Below are 18,381 nucleotides of genomic sequence, written 5' to 3' on the forward strand. Positions count from 1 at the left end.
GAAAACTGTATTTTCATTTTTGGTCCTTTAGACAAATATGGCATCCAGTTTTAGCAATAATCAATAAATACACTCAAAAATAAAAACATCAACAAATAGGTAAATACTGTAATGAAGAAAAAAAAATATTTTGAAACAAGGATTACACTTTCATTCCATGCACATATATATATATAATGGACCTTTCCAAAATATTTAGGCAACACATAGGAATATCAAAACCAGCTTTTTGAAGAGAGCATATAAAATATTCGGCTGCACTAGATATTGGGTGTTTCCCCAAGGCTGCACAGAAGAAGAATTTCATAAACAAACATTCTTTAATATTAACAATTGACATACGGCTAAATGTAACGTAAATTTAAAGGCATTGTTTATAGGACCTGGATGCACCTAACAGCATACATGTGACTTAAAATCAGGAGAGAAAAAAATAAACAGCAGGAAATACACTGTATGACCCTCTAAATAGCTGGATTAAAATATTAACTCCTTAAATATCAAAAAGGCACAAAAACAATAGTCTGCAATGACAATTTTAGAATCTGTAACACATCTGGCACAGTATTGTTTGTATCAGGCACAGGATAATCCCAGACAAATAAAGAATTATGTGTACCTTTGAAAACATAAGAGTTCTTGCCTTGTTTTTGACACCACAATTATATTTCATTTTAACTCTTTGATTCTTTGACACAGAATTCAGTATTTTAACATATATTCATTGATTTAGAAATATAGCAGATTAGCTATGTAGTTAATTGTTATCATGAAAAGCCTGATTATTTAATTGAAGTGTGCACTTCAAAGTTATGGAGTGGTGTAACCTCTCAGAATTTGTCCTTTAATTGGTTTCTTTGAGTAGGGTAACATTTACAATATCTCACAGTTCATGGAGAGGATGTATAGTTGGGTGCATTGATAAATTTTACTTAAACTGCTATGAGGGTTTGATACTACCATAGTTTAATATCTCACTGTTTTGATGACACCTGCTGGTCACCTTTATTGAATCTCTTGAATCATCTGGAACAGAGTCTTCTGCTAGTGATTCCTATCACACACTCACTGTCTGTTTGCATCTGCCAGGTATGTCCAGTAAATGCTTTATCTTTCTGAGCTAACTCATCACCAGTTTCAAGTGGTGACCAGTTGAACGCTCAGCTCCTCTCTTTACGTAAAAGTGCAGAACATATAGCTTTAGGTCAGTTCATATAATTACAAAGTTGATTATAGACCACTGGTCCAAAGTACTCTGGTACTAGGTATGCTTATTATTATTCTTGCATTAGAACATGATGTTTGGGCAATGGAAATCCACGACTACCACAGCAATCCATTAGGCAACCTATTCCTCTTAATCACACGTCTTAAGATTTTTCTTCTACTCCCTGCCTGAGCATTAAAATCTGAACATAATTTGAATGCCACAGTGTACTTAATCTCCTTGATGCTGACAATATGCATCCTTTCATTGCCATAGTCTAGCTTTTTGCCATATTGATACTTCCGGCAGGATAATGTACCATGTCCCAAAGCATTTCAGACTGCTTATAAGAACATACCAGTGACTTCAGCTTAGTCTGGTGGCCTGCTCAGTTTCAAGGTCCTGATCCAATATGGTACATTAGACATGAAGTGGAACTGGAAGTATACAGCGCGGACATGTGGTTCATATATTTGCAGCATATACTGTACATAATGCTATTAGGTCAGCATGGCCCAGTATACTAATTTTAATGACGTTGAACTGAATGCATTAAAAAATCAACTTTATTTTGTTTTCCCTAGTTTTAATTTTTACTCTTCATATCATTATCTTGTTAAACATTCCCTGTAAAATATGTTCACTGTTATGTAAAACAGTAATAAAATACAAAATAGGAGCAGGAGAAGGTCCTTCCTTTAATATGCTTTTGCTTTGAGAGGGAGCAATTATGATAGTGAGAAAAGATCTTGTGATGGAATTAATCCTGGTTCATAATCATTTGCATAATGAATCTGGATTGTGAGCTGGTTAATGGGCAGGGAACAAGCTGTATAGATAAGATGAGAAAGAAGCATGTGGTGTGAAATCACCAATGAGTGAGCAAACATTATTTTTAAAACACTGTGGCTTCCCCTGGTGGCACCCACAGAAGCCAGCAGGGCTGCCCCCTGGGACAGCAATTCCCAGCATGCCTTGTGGGCACAGGAATGGGCATACTGGCCCATGAATGCCTTGTGGGCACAGGAATGGGCATACTGGCCCATGAATAGGCTGTCTCTCTCTGTCCATCCGCTATCCCAGCATCCCTGCCAGGTAAGGGGACGGAGTTCATCCTGGCTGGGACAATAGTGTGTCTCCATCATCTGTCCCACCTGTTTAATAGAAATGAATGGATGTTATTATCTGAGTCTATAATGTGCTAACAAGAGTGTAGTTGTGCTGCTATGTGCACTTCTGGTCACATTGCTACAACAATTCTTCCTTGGATTAAAGAGAATGCATACTTGAACAGGATAAAAGAAGCAAGTGTCCTTGAATTTTAATAATCTTTAACATAACATTTCTAAAGCCACTTAATCCAGTCCAGGAATGCTGGGAACTTTAGCCTATCCCTGTAAAATCAGGCAAAAGGCACGAGTAAAGCCTGGATTGGGTGCCAGTCCTTCACATGTATATATCGGCACAAGGCCAGTTTAGAACTTTTTGTCAACCTGACACATATCATTGAGGATAAAACTGGAGTAACTGAAGAAAAACTGACATAGACTCCACAAAGCTTGTTTTTTTGCCAGACAGAAAGTAGTGCTAACCACTAGGCCACCATACCACTCCCAACTTTCAGTTGTCCCAAATTTTAAAGATGATAGTGATAGCATCACTGTATTGTACACTTGCTTCTACTACTTAAGCTCTACCTATAATTTATTAAAGCATCCAGTACTTGAACTTTGTCACATTTTGGCCAAATATTTTTAGCTCTATATCATAAGTGCACTTGATCTATAAATTGTGATGGTTCATACAGTTAATCTTGTTACATGTTTTTCCTAAAGCTCTATATGTTTGTTGGGATGCCTTTTTGCTTTTATTTGTGTTAGCTATTTTGAATGAGTAAATGAATTAAAGGGTAGGTGAGTGATATCACAATTTTGCAAGTCTGTCTATCTTTAAGAGATACTGCCACATTAGCGATCAGCTTTTTAAAATTTGAAATTGGATTTTTTCATTTTTGACATCAACAATTTAAATTTTGGCATCAACAATTAGAAATTTAATATACATATTTTCTAACTTAGTTGTCGAGCACAGCCTTCAGAGTTTGTAAAATTAACAGTTGCTTCAACCAAGCATTGAAAAGTTCCAAATTGATGGGCTACTTTAGTTAAAGGTGCAACTGTCCTCCATTTACATCTTAAGATGGTGGGATATGAGTAACTGTGACAAGAATTACAGTTTACCTTTAATAAACATTAAAAAAAATCTTTGAAAGAGCAACATAACATTTAATGAAGTGTGAAACTTATCGCTGCAGATGTTGTTTAAGGTATACAGTGAGATCAAAATAACACTAAGTCTTCTCTCATTCAAAGGACTCATGTTATGTATACATACTAACTGTTGAACAGGATGACATTAGTGATTGATTAGTGCTGTGCAATGTAATAACGTCACCTCTGAAAGACAGATGGAATTTCCAGGCTGGTATAAGCTATTTTTCCAGTTATATGATCAGAGAAAAATGTGATAAATATTCTTTAGTAAATGGAAAAAAATGTTAGACTTGTTAGAGTTTTCTGCTTCTGATTATAAGGAAGGGTCTACTCCATTAGGCTTGTCTGGATACTGAGTCAGTTTTGTACACTTGATTGCAAGTTGTCTGGTCTGTAAAAGGGCAGTATGGTGGCACAGTGGTTGTGTAGCCAACACTAAGCATCAACAACCAGGGCTTACATTATAATGACTTCAATTATAATGATAGCTAAATCTTACATACATACATAAGATAATATATATATATATATACAGTATATATCACTTATGTACACTCATTTATTAAGTTACACAACTACTCTGATAAGTCTATGATTTTAACAAAACAAACAATATTTGAAAACCTATTTTGTAAATTGTAAAACACCTTTCCAATTTATTTAATTTAGTCATTATTGTACAATATTCTTTGGTTATTTTTTCTGTCAATTTATTTATTGTTCTAATTTTTATACCCATCTTATAAAGTCTAAGAACTCTACAATGGATTGTTATTATGTCTATGTATAATCCTTCAACATCTGCAGTAAGATGCTGCAGATGTTCTACCAGACGTTTGTGGTGAGTGCCCTCTTTTACGCGGTGGTGTGCTGGAGTGGCAGCATAAAGATGAAAGACGCCTCACGCCTGGACAAACTTGTTAAGAAGGCAGGCTCCATTGTAGGATTAAAGTTGGACAGTTTAACATCTGTGGCAGAGCGACGGGCACTAAGCAAACTCCTGTCAATCATGAAGAATCCACTGCATCCACTTAACAGTGTCATCTCCAGACAGAGGAGTAGCTTCAGTGACAGACTTTTGTCACTGTCCTGTTCCACTGACAGACTGAGGAGATCGTTCCTCCCCCACACTATGCGACTCTTCAATTCCACCCGGGGGAGTAAATGCGAACATTAATTTTATTTTAATTCTTTTCATTTTTATTTCTATTTAATTTAATATTGTTTCTTTGTATCAGTATACTGCTGCTGGATTATGCGAATTTCCCCTTGGGATTAATAAAGTATCTATCTATCTATCTATCTATCTATCTATCTATCTATCTATCTATCTATCTATCTATCTATCTATCTATCTATCTATGTAAATTATGTTTTTGTTTTGCACAAAATATTTAATAACAAGGTTGATAAAAAAAATGTTTGTCTGTGTATATCTGTTTAGGTTTGTTGCTGATTTTCTTCAATATCCCAAACGTCTTTAGTTTTTTGTGACATCTGTATGTGCTCTTTGTGGGAGAAAGAATTAACAAAGCAGTACTTCAACCTGCCAATGAATATCTGAACAGAGCTGAACATGTTCTGTTCAAATATTCACATCAAGTAGTTTTATTGTCATACCATTCTTACACAGTATTGCAGCTTAGGAAATAATATTCCTCAGGACTGCATTACAATGTATATAGAAACACAAGACAAGAGCAATATTCTAAAAATGACTACTTAATAAAATACTCCTTTAATAGCATCTTATAAAAATGGGACTTGCAAGTTTTTATCCCAACCAGTTTTGCTGTCAGTGAGTAATCATTACCTTTAAATAATATCATTAATTATTTAGGTGACCTTTATCTTTCTCTTATTTTACATTCAGAATAGTACTGTCTTGTGTGATTTACATTTATAAGAAATTAAGTTTTTGCCCATAGCTTTAAATGATTAACTCTGTTTTGTCACTTTCTTTTCAATTCCCTTTTTTATGGTGAGTTTATTCTGTTAATTGTTTTTGAACACTGACAATTATTCATGAGGCACAGGCACAAATGACTCGCTAAAGGGTAGCAGCTACTCCAGTGTACTTGTTAGCAAATAATGGCTTAAATGACATAAAAATAAAACAGTTAAAGTGGAAGATAATAAGAACAAATTAATTCTTAACTGACACACATAAATGCTTACTTCTTGTACATCTATCTATCTATCTATCTATCTATCTATCTATCTATCTATCTATCTATCTATCTATCTATCTATCTATCTATCTATCTATCTATCTATCTATCTATCTATCTATCTATCTATCTATCTATATTTGTAGCTAGTAATCCACAAAATCACAAAGGGAAAAAATTAGTCAAATGATATTATAAAAAAAAAAATCTTAGAAGGAGACAATACGTGATTTTCTTGGAGACACTTTATCGTTCCGTTAGAGACACTTTAATGTCCTGCGAGACAAGGCAGTGAGACAAAAGGACAGCTGCTGTACAGGCTTTTAAATGATCGACATGCAGCGTGACAAACAGACCACGCAGCTCGACAGCAGCAGCATCAAGCCAGCAGCTGATCCATCCACATCTACTTAGCGTGTGTTCAGCCCCCCCTTTCACAACATGAGCGACAGAGACACAAAGTGGCTGGCGCATAGCGCACCCCGGGGGGTGGAGGGGGTGGGCGAACAGCGGGCAAAGTGCTGAGTGCTAAGTGTCCTGTTAGTTTCTTCCTCCACAGTGCAGAGAAACCACCCAGTAAAGACAGCTGACTACGCCCCTTCCAGTTCCTGGGCTTTAAAATAATGACCGCTGAAAAGGAGGCGTCATTTGAACGAGAGATAACCTCCTGAGCTAAGAAGCCCTGCAAGTATTGAACAAATGACAGAGCCTGATTAACAGAAGCCCCACATCTTACATGGTGACTGTTTTGTTTTCATTTTCATGCCATTGTGTGTTTGTTTCGTATAAAGAACTGAAAGTAAATGGGGAGGCTGGGTTGGCACCTCAAAATTCTTCAGTTATCAAACTATTTTTTCCTCGGATGACCCCAATATATATATACTATTAAATAACAACTTGCTTAATTAATAGAGGAGTACAATTAAATTCATAGGAGGTCCATAGGACTAAACTTGAATATCCACATTATAAAGGAAATATACTGTATATACCTCAATAGGAATTTCTGATGGGGAAGAACAAGGATATTTCATTATATAACATGCTCCATTAAAGCAAGAAGAGTCTCTTCATTAAGAAACTGACTAGAATGAAAGCCTTGCAGCTACATCAGAACTCTATGGTCTAAGCACACGAAAGGCTATGCAGTTCAGTCCTGAGAACACGTTTACTAAGCTGGTTGTTTTTTCTTCCCTAATTCTGAATTCAGAATAGTGCAGTAGTGTGTGATTGTCATTTATAAGAAATTTAGAAATGGTTATCTTTTGTCATAGTTTTAAACGCTCTACCTTCTTTTGTTATTTTCTTATTAATTTATTCTTTTTCTATTTGCTCCCTTAGTTATACCCTAATGATGACAATTAATAATAAGCCGAGAAGACCCCAGGGCAAATGAGTTTGAAGCTACTTTTAGTGTAAGACAACAAACAATGGATTCAATAACCAGAACAGTTTGAAAAGTGGGCTGAATATCTTAATAATTAAGATCTTTAAAAGCAAGACAAAAAGCACTAAATTGTTTCCCTATATAAGTAGCCTATACATAAATGTTTGCTACAATACAATAAATATTTGGGAAAAATAGTTTTGTAATTTAATACCAAAACTTGTAAACTTGAAAAAACAGCTTGCTTTATTAAGGTAGTCATTGGATGGGATGTAAACGCAGCCACAGGGTGTCTCAGGACGGAACTTATGAACCACTGGTGTTTAAACTCTCAGCTTTCAAGAGTTGTTCAAATACATAACCAGTGAGTGGAGGTGCCTGCCATTTTTATAATCAAGAACTCTCCGATCCATCCAAACATCATCTAAGTCTTCTTATTTCTAATAAAATTTTGGGGAATGGGAATCAAGAGCTGATCTTGATAACATCAGGTGCAAGGCAGAAAGCAGCACATGATGGGAGACCCATAGAAACACTATCTTCATTAATTTCTGTTCTCAAAAACAAAACCATAATTTGGAGGGAAAAGAAATGCAACCTTGCATTAAAAAATAATATAAATGTTCCAGTTTGTTTCAGTTATGTTTTTCTTTTGCCTGAAAACAGAAAGAAAATAAAAGAAAACAGTAGAATGAAGCTAGTAATAGAACAGTGACCTTCCCACTTCTATTCAGCTAAAGCTTCAATGGAATAAAAGCACTAGATTATAGATACGTGATTCAAGGGAGGCAAATTCTAAAAGCTTTTTTAGTTTCTTTGTTTACAATTTTCAAGCATAGAATATGTATTATAATAATACAGTACTTTAAACATACCCAGAAATAATGTGTATCCTTTTTAATATTGTATGCATGTGAAACTTTGGAAATGACTGGCACAGTGCTTAGCACTAATGCCTTACAGTTCTAGGAGCCTGGGTTCAATTCATGGTTCTTGTATTGCCTGTTTGTACTTTTTACATTCTCCTTGTCGCAGTGCGTGGATTTGCTCTGGCAATACAGGTTTTCTCTAACAACTGCAAATGCAATAGCTGACAAAAGCAAAGCATACAACATAATTTACTTAGACTTTCAAAAAGCCCTTGATACAGTCCTACACCGCAGATTATTTCTAAAACTAGAAGCTGTAAGCATCTAAGGTAACCTTCCAAACTGGTTAACTGGCTGGAGACAAAGATAGTGAAGAGTGAGGTCATTAGTGGAGTCTCTCAGTGACCTGTCCTGGGATTGTTACTTTTTCTGATTTATATTAATAATGTTGATTCTTGTATAGTTAGTAAACTTGTGAAATTTGCAGATGATATTAACACTGGAATAATGGCAGACAATGAGGCAGCAGCAAAAACAATTCAAGAAGTCTATGACAAGCTTTAAGAACTGAGAAAACACATGTAGTTTAACATGCTATATGTGGGCAAAATGGGCGTCAATTATAAATGCAAGATGGGAGACACCGTCATAAAATAAGCAGCCTCTGAAAAAGACTTAGGGGTATATGTTGACATAACATTTTCATCGATTAAGCAATGTACAGAAGCAATTAAAAAGGCAAAAAAGTTAGGTTATATTATAAAAACTTTAGAATATAACCTAAGAGACATTATGCTCAAACTATATAATACACTAGTAAGACCGCACATGGAGTACTGTGTACAGTTCTGGTCACCACAGTACAAGAAAGACATAGCAGCACTTGGAGCTGTGCAGAGGAGAGCAAACAAGTGCATCCCGGGACGTAAGGACATGTCCCACACTGACAGACTCAGAGAATGAAACCTGTTTAGTCTCAAGCAGAGGAGACTGCAAAGGGACCTAATCCAGGTATTTAAAATCCTTAAAGGCATTGATAAAGTAGATCCAGCAGAAAATTCTTTTGGCTTAAGGGTGAATCACGTACTCGAGGACATCAGTGGAAATTAAGGGGAAGTGCATTTAAAACTGAAGCCAGAAAACACTTCTTTATGCAAAGAGTTGAGGGGATCTAGAACAAACTATAGATCCATGTAGTTGAAGCTGAAACCTTGACAACCTTTAAGATATATAGGACAGCTTTACTATTAGCTAAAAAAAAATTAGCTTGATGGGCTAATGGTCTTTTCTCATTTGTCAAAGTTCTTATGTTCTTATGTTATAAATGACATTCTAATCTCTTCCAATGTAAGATACAGTACACCAAGATTGTTATGCCTTTGGACTCAAGTGCTTCTTTTGATATTATCGATCATACCACTCTGCTAAACAGGGCTGAGAATTTAGTTGGCCTATCAGACACTGTTATACGGTTTACTCCATACTTGTTAAAATATTTTTAGTTTAAGCAGAGGTCTGAAGATAGCACCACCTCATTAACAACTTTGGTTAGACACATTGTCCCCAGGTTTCAGACTGAAACCAGTTCTCTTTTAATAATATATTTTGGCTTTAACAAGTGACAGTGAAACATAATATTAATTATGCTTATGCCAATTGGATGTATTTATCATTAAAACCAAAATGACAGGTGCTCTGGTTTCCTCCCACAGTCCAAAGACATGCAGGTTAGGTGCATTGGCGATCCTAAATTGTCCCTAGTGTGTGCTTGGTGTGTGGGTGTGTGTGTGCCCTGTGGTGGGCTGGTGCCCTTCCAGGGGATTTGTTCCTGCCTTGTGCCCTGTGTTGGCTGGTATTGGCTCCAGCAGACCCCCATGACCCTGTAGTTAGGATAAAGCGGGTTGGATGTTGACTGACTGACCAAAATAATACTTCTTCAGTTATGTCATTATTCAACTGCTTTATTAATGCAAAGCAATGACAGAGTTATAATTATTTGTGTCTAAATTAAGAAAAAAATAAGTTATTTTAGATGGAAGTAATTCTGTGACTGCTAAGGCGATATTAAACATGTTTAACTCTAAAGACTTGGTTTTAGTTTAGCTGAATCTACTTGAAATTGAGGGGCTATCGCGCAAATAATATTCCTCCTTCACATGTATATGTTTTCTAAAAACCATATTTCTCAGGTTAGAAATATTGCAAAAGTAAGGCAGTTTTTTTAAGGTGAAGCATCCTGAAATGTGTGCTCACTTATTTGTCTCAATCACAGTTGATTATTGTAAAGTTTTTTGTCAGCCTGTTTGATTTGTTTACTTACTACTCTACAATTATTTAAAAAAAATGGCAGCAAGGATCATGGATAAGACTATAAAATATATAGTCATAAACATTGTGACCAACAGGGGGTGCTACAGAACCCTAAATCCCAAACATGAATGCACAGACAAGTCTTGGGTTCAAAACAAAAGGTTTTATTAAAAGAAAAACTCCACGCAGCAATTATAAATTGTCTTCCTTCTCTCCTCTTCACTGCTATTCCTCCCAGGCAAGTGTTGTCCATCTCTTCTCCCAGCTCCAACTTGCCTGGACAGGACAGTGTGGTTTCTTTTATTGAAGACCCGAGAGTTATTCCGGTGCCAGGGCTTTTCCTATTTGAAGCACTCTTGGGTCATATGGAATCCCTAAGAAGTAGGGAGTGTAACTTCCTGCAGCACCCCCAGCAGTACCCAAGGACCCCAGCAGGACTGCACTACCAGAATTCAATTTCCAGCATTCCCTGTGGCTGTCTGAATATAGCCTTGAAATGGTGTCTCCCCCAATCTCTCTGTTGTATTGGCGCCCTGATCACTTAAGGAACTGGGGCCAATCCCGGCAGGGATGCCAGCCTATACATGTTGCCCATTACAACATATAATTCCATATACATATAACTCCACTTCCTAAATCACATCATGGACTTTTCCTTTCCCATATAAAGCTCTAAGGATTTAGCTTCTCCATTCCTTGCAAAATGTATTAGTGTCTATACAAAAAGGTGCACAATGACATCTCATGATCCAGGCCTTCTTAATATTCTAAGGATAAATAAGTCTAGTGTACAATGCAGAGCTTTTAACTATAAGAGTGCCAAGACTCTGAAATAACACGCCTACCAATATTGGAGAAGCCAAATTAATCTCAGCATTTACATCAAGGGTGAATATTATTTTAGCATAGCAAACTCTTGTTAGACATGTTACTGCTATTACTTTCTTATACTGTAGTAATTGTTAGTATTAAGTTTTTTCTTTCTTCATTCTCTTCTTGATGTCTTTGTGACACTTGGTGTGCTAGATGATATATGATGAACCTGTCCTCCACCTGAATGTAACTGATATCACTAGAGTAGTTGACTTCATAGTGCAGCACACCTAAAACAGATGGAATCTGGATTTAACAACATGTACATAGAGTATGTATGTTTGGTGTCTGTTTCCTGATGTATGTTTTATGCTTGAGCATTATGTTTTGTCTTTATATTGCACTTCTTTTTTCCTACTGTTATTTGTAATTATTATACAGGGCACTGGGCTCTTAAGTGTAAATGTGCTTATTAAGGATACATTGCATTTAAAAGTCAGTATTACATATTTGTTTTAACAGTTTATTTAAATCATATGTAACAACCATTCTTGGTACAATGGTGTGCCTTGTGCGGATGACATAGGTACCATCTTCTGTCCATCCTGAACTGAATAAGTGAGTCAGAAAATGGTTGAATTGACAAAAATTGTTATATCGCCATTTTACTTAATTTCTCAAACCTCCAAATTGTGCTTAGAGCACTGTATGATTTTTGCAAATTTGCTGTTCTGCTTTTATGTGCACAGCCATGGTAAAGACTTTTAAATATAATATGTTGCTGCTCAATAAAATATGACTGCTTTCTGCTATGAGTGTGTTGTTGATTTACAGTGACCCTGGAATGCAATAAGAAGACTTGGAAAATGGATGGTTAGATAGATGCTTTTATTCAAAGTATCCTGAAAAAACATTGCATGCACTTAACACAGAGCTGGTGGCTGGTGGTCACAAGTACTTGCTAGCTTTATCCTCAAATTAAGGAACAACAAACAACAAACTTGTGTAAAGTAAAACTTGCATTTTGAAGCTTGTGTAACTACAGTATAGTTTACAGTGAGGATCAAAAACCTATGATTAGTGTCAGTCACTTGAGAAAAAGAAGAAACAAATCTTATTACTGCCACCTCATTCAGTGACAGTATGACAATCTAAAAATGTCACTCCTCACTGTTTTCAGAACTTGCACATCCCTGTGGAGACTGTGGGCTGTATGGATATCATTTCTGCACCATGTCATTATTTTGTTCACAAACTTGTTGTTAAAAGAGTTTCTTTTTTGACTGTGCTTTGTATCTTTTATTGTATCTTTATAACTTTCAATGCTGGATATCATGGCTGGCCTGTACACTGGTACTGTGAGTGCTGTGCAAAGTGGAGGCAGAACCTCTGGGTTTTTCCCAGTTGATTCTGGGTTTCATCTGGGATGTGTTCTTGCCCCTTCTCTGTTCAATGCTTACATGGACTGAGTGTTGGGCAGGGTTCATGGGGGTCTGTTGGTAAAGGAAGATTCACTGATTCTAACTTTGCCAACAATGCTGTGATCTTCTTGAGGCCAATCCTCCAATTAGCTGTGAACCACCCAATCTCACTGAGATTGCACAGATGGTGAACCAGTTGAGGGGGGGGCTGCAGGGATCTGTGGTATCCGGGGTGAACTTCTCCAGGTTGGAGGTAAGGCTGTCCTCCTGGAATAACAAGCAATCTTTGCTTCCATTTGGGAGACGGCATCATCCCAACTGACTGGAAAATGGGACTTGTCGTCCCTATCTGGAAAGGGAAGGGCGATTGCCTGGATTGGAGCAACTACAAAGGGATAACACTGCTCTCGGTGCATCACTTGCTCACCTACCAGCGACCAGAACAGAAGTCTAAGCCTAAGAAGTCTACTATTGACCGCATTCTGGCACTAAGGATTCTCATGGAATGCAAACGCAAATATCGGCAGAGTTTCTTTGTAGCCTTTGTTGATTTTCGCAAAGCATTCAACTCAGTTGATCGAGCTGTCCTGTGGGACATCTTGAAGGTTTGCGGGATCCCCTCGAGGTTGCTACATATCATGGCCGGCCCATACACTGGTACTGTGAGTGCTGTGCAGAGTGGAGGCAAAACCTCTGTGTTTTTCCCAGTTAATTCTGGGGTACATCAGGGGTATGTTCTTGCTTCTACTCTGTTCAATGCTTCCATTGACTGGGTGTTGGGCAAGGTCGTGGGGTCTAGCAGCTGTGGGGCATCTGTTGGTGAAGAAAGATTCACAGATCTTGACTTTGCTGATGATGCTGTGATCTTTGAGAAGTCAATGGAGGCTATGATTGGGGTGCTTGAGGGACTGAGCGAGGAGTCTGAGTGTCTGGGCTTGCGAGTGTCCTGGATAAAAACCAACATCCAGGCCTTTAATGACCTCTTGGGCACAGTCATCAGCAGTGTGTCTGTCTGCATAGAGAGTGTCGACCTTGTCGAGAGGTTTACTTACCTTGGCAATGACATTCATGTCTCTGGTGACTCTTCCTATGAAGTCAGTAGATGGAATGGGAGAGCATGGGGGGTCATGAGGTTGCTGGAAAGAGGTGTGTGGTGCTCCTGATATCTCTGCAAAAGGATGAAGGTGAAAGTCTTTAGTGTCCTGGTGCTTCTTGTCTTGCTATATGGTTGTGAGACATGGACGCTATCAAGTGACCTGAGACGAAGACTGGACTTCTTCGGTACTGTGTCTCTTGTACTCGTTCCTAATACTGTCCATCCTTGTTACACCCAAAGCAAATCTTAACATCTTTAACTCTGCATCCTCCAGCTGTGTTTCCTGTCTTTTTGCCAGTACCACCGTCTCCAACCCATATGACATAGCTGGTCTCATTTCTGTCTTGTACACCTTCCCTTTCACTCGTGACTGGTACCTGTCTGTCACAAATCACTCCTGACACTCTTCTTCTATCCCTTTCCACCCTGCCTGCACTCTCTTCTTCATCTCTCTTCTGCACTCCCAGTTACTATGTACCATCGATCTGAAGTATTTAAACTCATCCACCTTTGCCAGCTCTACTCCCTGCAACCTCACCATTCCACTGACCTCCCTCTCATTCACACACATGTATTCTGTCTTGTTCCTACTGACCTTCATTCCTCTTCTTTCTCTAGAGCAGGGGTTCTCAACATTGGTCCTGGGGACCCCCTGTGGCTGCAGGTTTTTGTTCCAACCAGATTCCTAATCAGTGACAACACCTTATAGCACTGATCTCATTTAATTAGCTGGTATTTTTTTTCTTGTATTTGACATTCAAAAAAGCATAGAAGCATGATTTTTACATTTATAAGACATTTATAAACATTTCTGCTTTTTCTATAGATTTAAATGCTTATCTCTCTTTTGTTGATTTCATTTTACTTTGCCCGTTCTCTGTGCAGTTTTTCCCCCTTCATTGTATCTTAATAATGACAACTTAAAACGAGGAAAGCAGACACCCAGGCAAACAACACTGAATAATCAAAGGCGGCAGCTACTTTAGAATCATACCCACTAAATAGTAAATAATGGATTAATTAAACAATTAGAACACCTAGAAAAGTAGAATGAAAATCAAGATGAAAATACTGTTAAAAAGAAAAAAATGTATTATTCCTAAATAACGGCTTGGTACATTTTATATATATATATATATATATATATATATATATATTTTAGCAAACTTAGTTTTCTAATTAATATATTGTTCCTTAAACACAGAACTTGGGAAATATCAGTTCACTTAATTAGCCCAATTAAAAACAGAAGCTGGTTGGAACAAAAACCTGCAGAGACAGGGGGTCCCCAGGACCAATGTTGAGAACCCCTGCTCTAGAGCATATCTGCACCTCTCTAGGGTCTCCTTAACCTGGTCCCTACTCTCATTACAGATCACAATGTCATTTGCAAACATCATTGTCCATGGGTACTCCTGTCTAATTTCGTCTGTCAACCTGTCCATCACCACTGTAAATAAGAATGGGCTCAAAGCCAGTCATGGATGTAATCCCACCTCCAACTTAAACACACACGTCACTCCTACTATAGACCTTACCACTATCACAATTCCCTTGTATGCATCCTGTACCATTCTTACATACTACTCTGCCACTCCCGACTTCCACCTACAATATCACAACTCCTCTCTAGCCACGCTGTCATATGTTTTCTCTAGGTCCAAAAAGAAAGCCTACTCTAAACTACTCCGTCAATACCTTCAGAGCAAGTATTACATCTGTAGTGCTCTTTTCCAGACTTGAAACCATATTGCTGCTCACTAATCATCACCTCCCTAGTGTCTGAGGTTGTTCCAGTCAAGACTATGGATTATTATTTATTATATGGCTGATGTCTGTATCCAAATCAGTTTAAATTTGAGATACACTTAGTTGCATTTCCTTTGTTTTCCATTTTGAGCACCGGCAGGTGAAATGACTTGTTTATGGTCACACTGTGTCAGTAGCAGGGTGTTTCTAAGATTTTATGGTATCAGGGTCTTTAGCTTCCTTTACGGGTGTCCATGTAGAAACAAAGAGCGTGGGTGATCCCTTTTGGGGTTTCAAGCATACTGATATACAAATAGAATGCATTATAGGACCAGGGGCTTGACACAATATACTGTATCCTTGAGCCTCTAAAATCCCTTCCTCCCAACACTACTGGTCTGTAGTGGGATTTAAACCCTCAACCTCAGGGTTTGAAACACTTTTTTTTAATGTGCTTCATTAATTTCATTATAAAATGATGCCTTCTATGTATTCTGAGTAGTATATTTTTCACCAGTGATGCTAGTGTGTAAATGAATAGAAAAAAGGGACCAAGGGTGATAGAATGAGTGAGTCTGCGTGAAACCAAGGGATTAGTTTGTGTATGGAACCAGGGTGAATGTGTGCTAGCACTGTATGATCAAGTGAGAGGAGGTGTTAGTAGCAGTGAGATGATGGTAGTTGAGGGAGTGAGTGGGTAAATGGAGCTGAAGAGCTGTGAATAGGAGAGGTGAGGTGTGAATATTTAGTGTACATGTGAGTTGGGAGATGTTCGGGAGGAGGTGAGTACACACCTGTGCACACATACAGTCACTAACATGAAACCTCTCTTCTAATATGGAAACACTTATCCAGCATTCCTGTTGTAGTGCCACAGAAGTGTCCAAATTCTGCTTTTAAAGGAGGAACATACTTTTGTTAGGCAAGGTTTATATAACAATAGCTTCTTTGTTAAAGGGGATACCTTATCTTCCAGCTCAAAATAGCAAAGTACCACCTGACTGGAATATGTTAGAAAGCATGTCAAGGCCTGACAGACCTCTGTATGACCTTATCTTTATGAACAAATATGATAGATCCTCTTTTTCGGTTTTGACAATGTTTCTTAATTGGATCTTCAGTATTCAGTATCCAGTGAAAAGCTTGTCCATGAGGATCTGAATGTGCATGTGTTTGTGAAGAAGAATAGGAAACCTTCCCTTAAATATGAACGTGTCTGTCAATAAGATGGATATTAACCCTGATATAAGAGGCTGTTTTTCATGCATTTTCACTAAACCAATTCAGGATCACGATCGCATGAGGGGGTGGCCTGGGCCTTGACATATAACCATTAGAGCATTGTTTCAACTGAAATGTGTATATGGAACTCTAGGATGTCTTGTTAATCAGAATCAGACATAGTGTCCTAATTAAGAAAGTATAAATCTACAAAGCTAATAAGCCTAAAATAAAATTTGGTCTCAATTAATTTACAGTATGTTATATAAAGGGTTTAGTTTTCTGCATAGTTTTTAGTAGATAACATTACCTAAATACATAAAAAATCTACAAAAACACAAGAAAATTAATCAAAAAACAAATGTCTCTAAAAATCAAATTCAAATTCTCTTGAAAAAAGAGAACTTGTATCTTAGCCATCATTGAAATGTGGATTATGTGAATAATATCCCAACCAGAGGTGAGCAGCCTCACAAGTGAATAACAACTCATGCAGTTGTTTGTACTGTATATCTAAAATACACCTCCATTTTCTGTGCCATTTATTCCAACTTACTGTGCCACAATAGCTAAGTATCTTATTTCTGCCAGTGTTGACTCTTTAGGAAGTAAAAGTTAAATCCAGTTATTCTGGACATATTTTAAATTGGGTGTACGGAGAAAAACAATTCACAAAACTTGTTAGCTAATACCTTTGAAGAATTTAAACGTTTCTTTAAATCTTGCTTAATCTTCTTTTAACAGGTTTCTGGTATGCAGTACATAAAATACAGCTTTTTTTATCTTCCCTGAGCAGCTTGGGAAAGGAAGTATATGTCTCAAAGTGGAACCTGCTCCATCTTTTCAGTTTAATCCATCCAAGCTGCCTTTTTATTTAAGGGTCACCAGGAGTTCAGCTTGTCCTGAGTGCACTTAGTGAAAGGCAGGAACCAACTCAAATTGGGATGCCAGGGCACACTGACTCATTCATAGTGGGTAAATTAAATTAAAATGCAAGTATTTGGGATGTAACAGAAACAAGTAATACTTAGGAGCTGAAACCACATACTTGGAACTAACTATAATGAAGCAACACTTACAGTACCACTGTGCCAACCTCATTTCTGGTCAGTGTTTTAGTACTACTGCTTAAGGCTTTATATTTTGTGGTAATAATAACTTTCTGAATTTGTTTAAACATTTAAAGAACATGTATGCTTCACAAGCTGCCTGATAAACATTATGTTTTTTCAGTTCCCTCAATCATAAAATAGACTTCTTCTTCTTCTTTCGGCTGCTCCCGTTAGGGGTTGCCACAGCGGATTATCTTTTTCCATTGCTTTCTGTCCTCTGCATCTTGTTCTGTTACACCCATCACCTGCATGTCCTCTCTCATCACATCCATAAAACTTCACTTAGGCCTTTCTCTATTCCTCTTCCCTGGCTACTCTATCGTTAACATCCATTTCCCAATATACTCGGCATCTCTCTGCACATATCCAAACCAACGCAATCTCGCCTCTCTGACTTTGTCTCCTAACCGTCCAACTTGAGCTGACCCGCTAATGTACTCATGTCTAATCCTGTCCATCCTCGTCACACCAAATGCAAATCTTAGCATCTTTAACTCTGCTACCTCCAGCTCTGTCTCCTGCTTTCTGGTCAGTGCCACCATCTCCAACCCATATAACATAGCTGGTCTCACTGCCATCCTGTAGACCTTCCCTTTCACTCTTGCTGATACCTGTCTGTCACAAATTACTCCTGACACTCTTCTCCACCCATTCCACCCTGCCTGCACTTTCTTTTTCACCTCTCTTCCACAATCCCCATTACTCTGTACTATTGATCCCAAGTATTTAAACTCATCCACCTTCACCAACTC

This window comes from Polypterus senegalus, chromosome 1, assembly GCF_016835505.1.
Source record: "Polypterus senegalus isolate Bchr_013 chromosome 1, ASM1683550v1, whole genome shotgun sequence".
NCBI lineage: Eukaryota > Metazoa > Chordata > Cladistia > Polypteriformes > Polypteridae > Polypterus > Polypterus senegalus.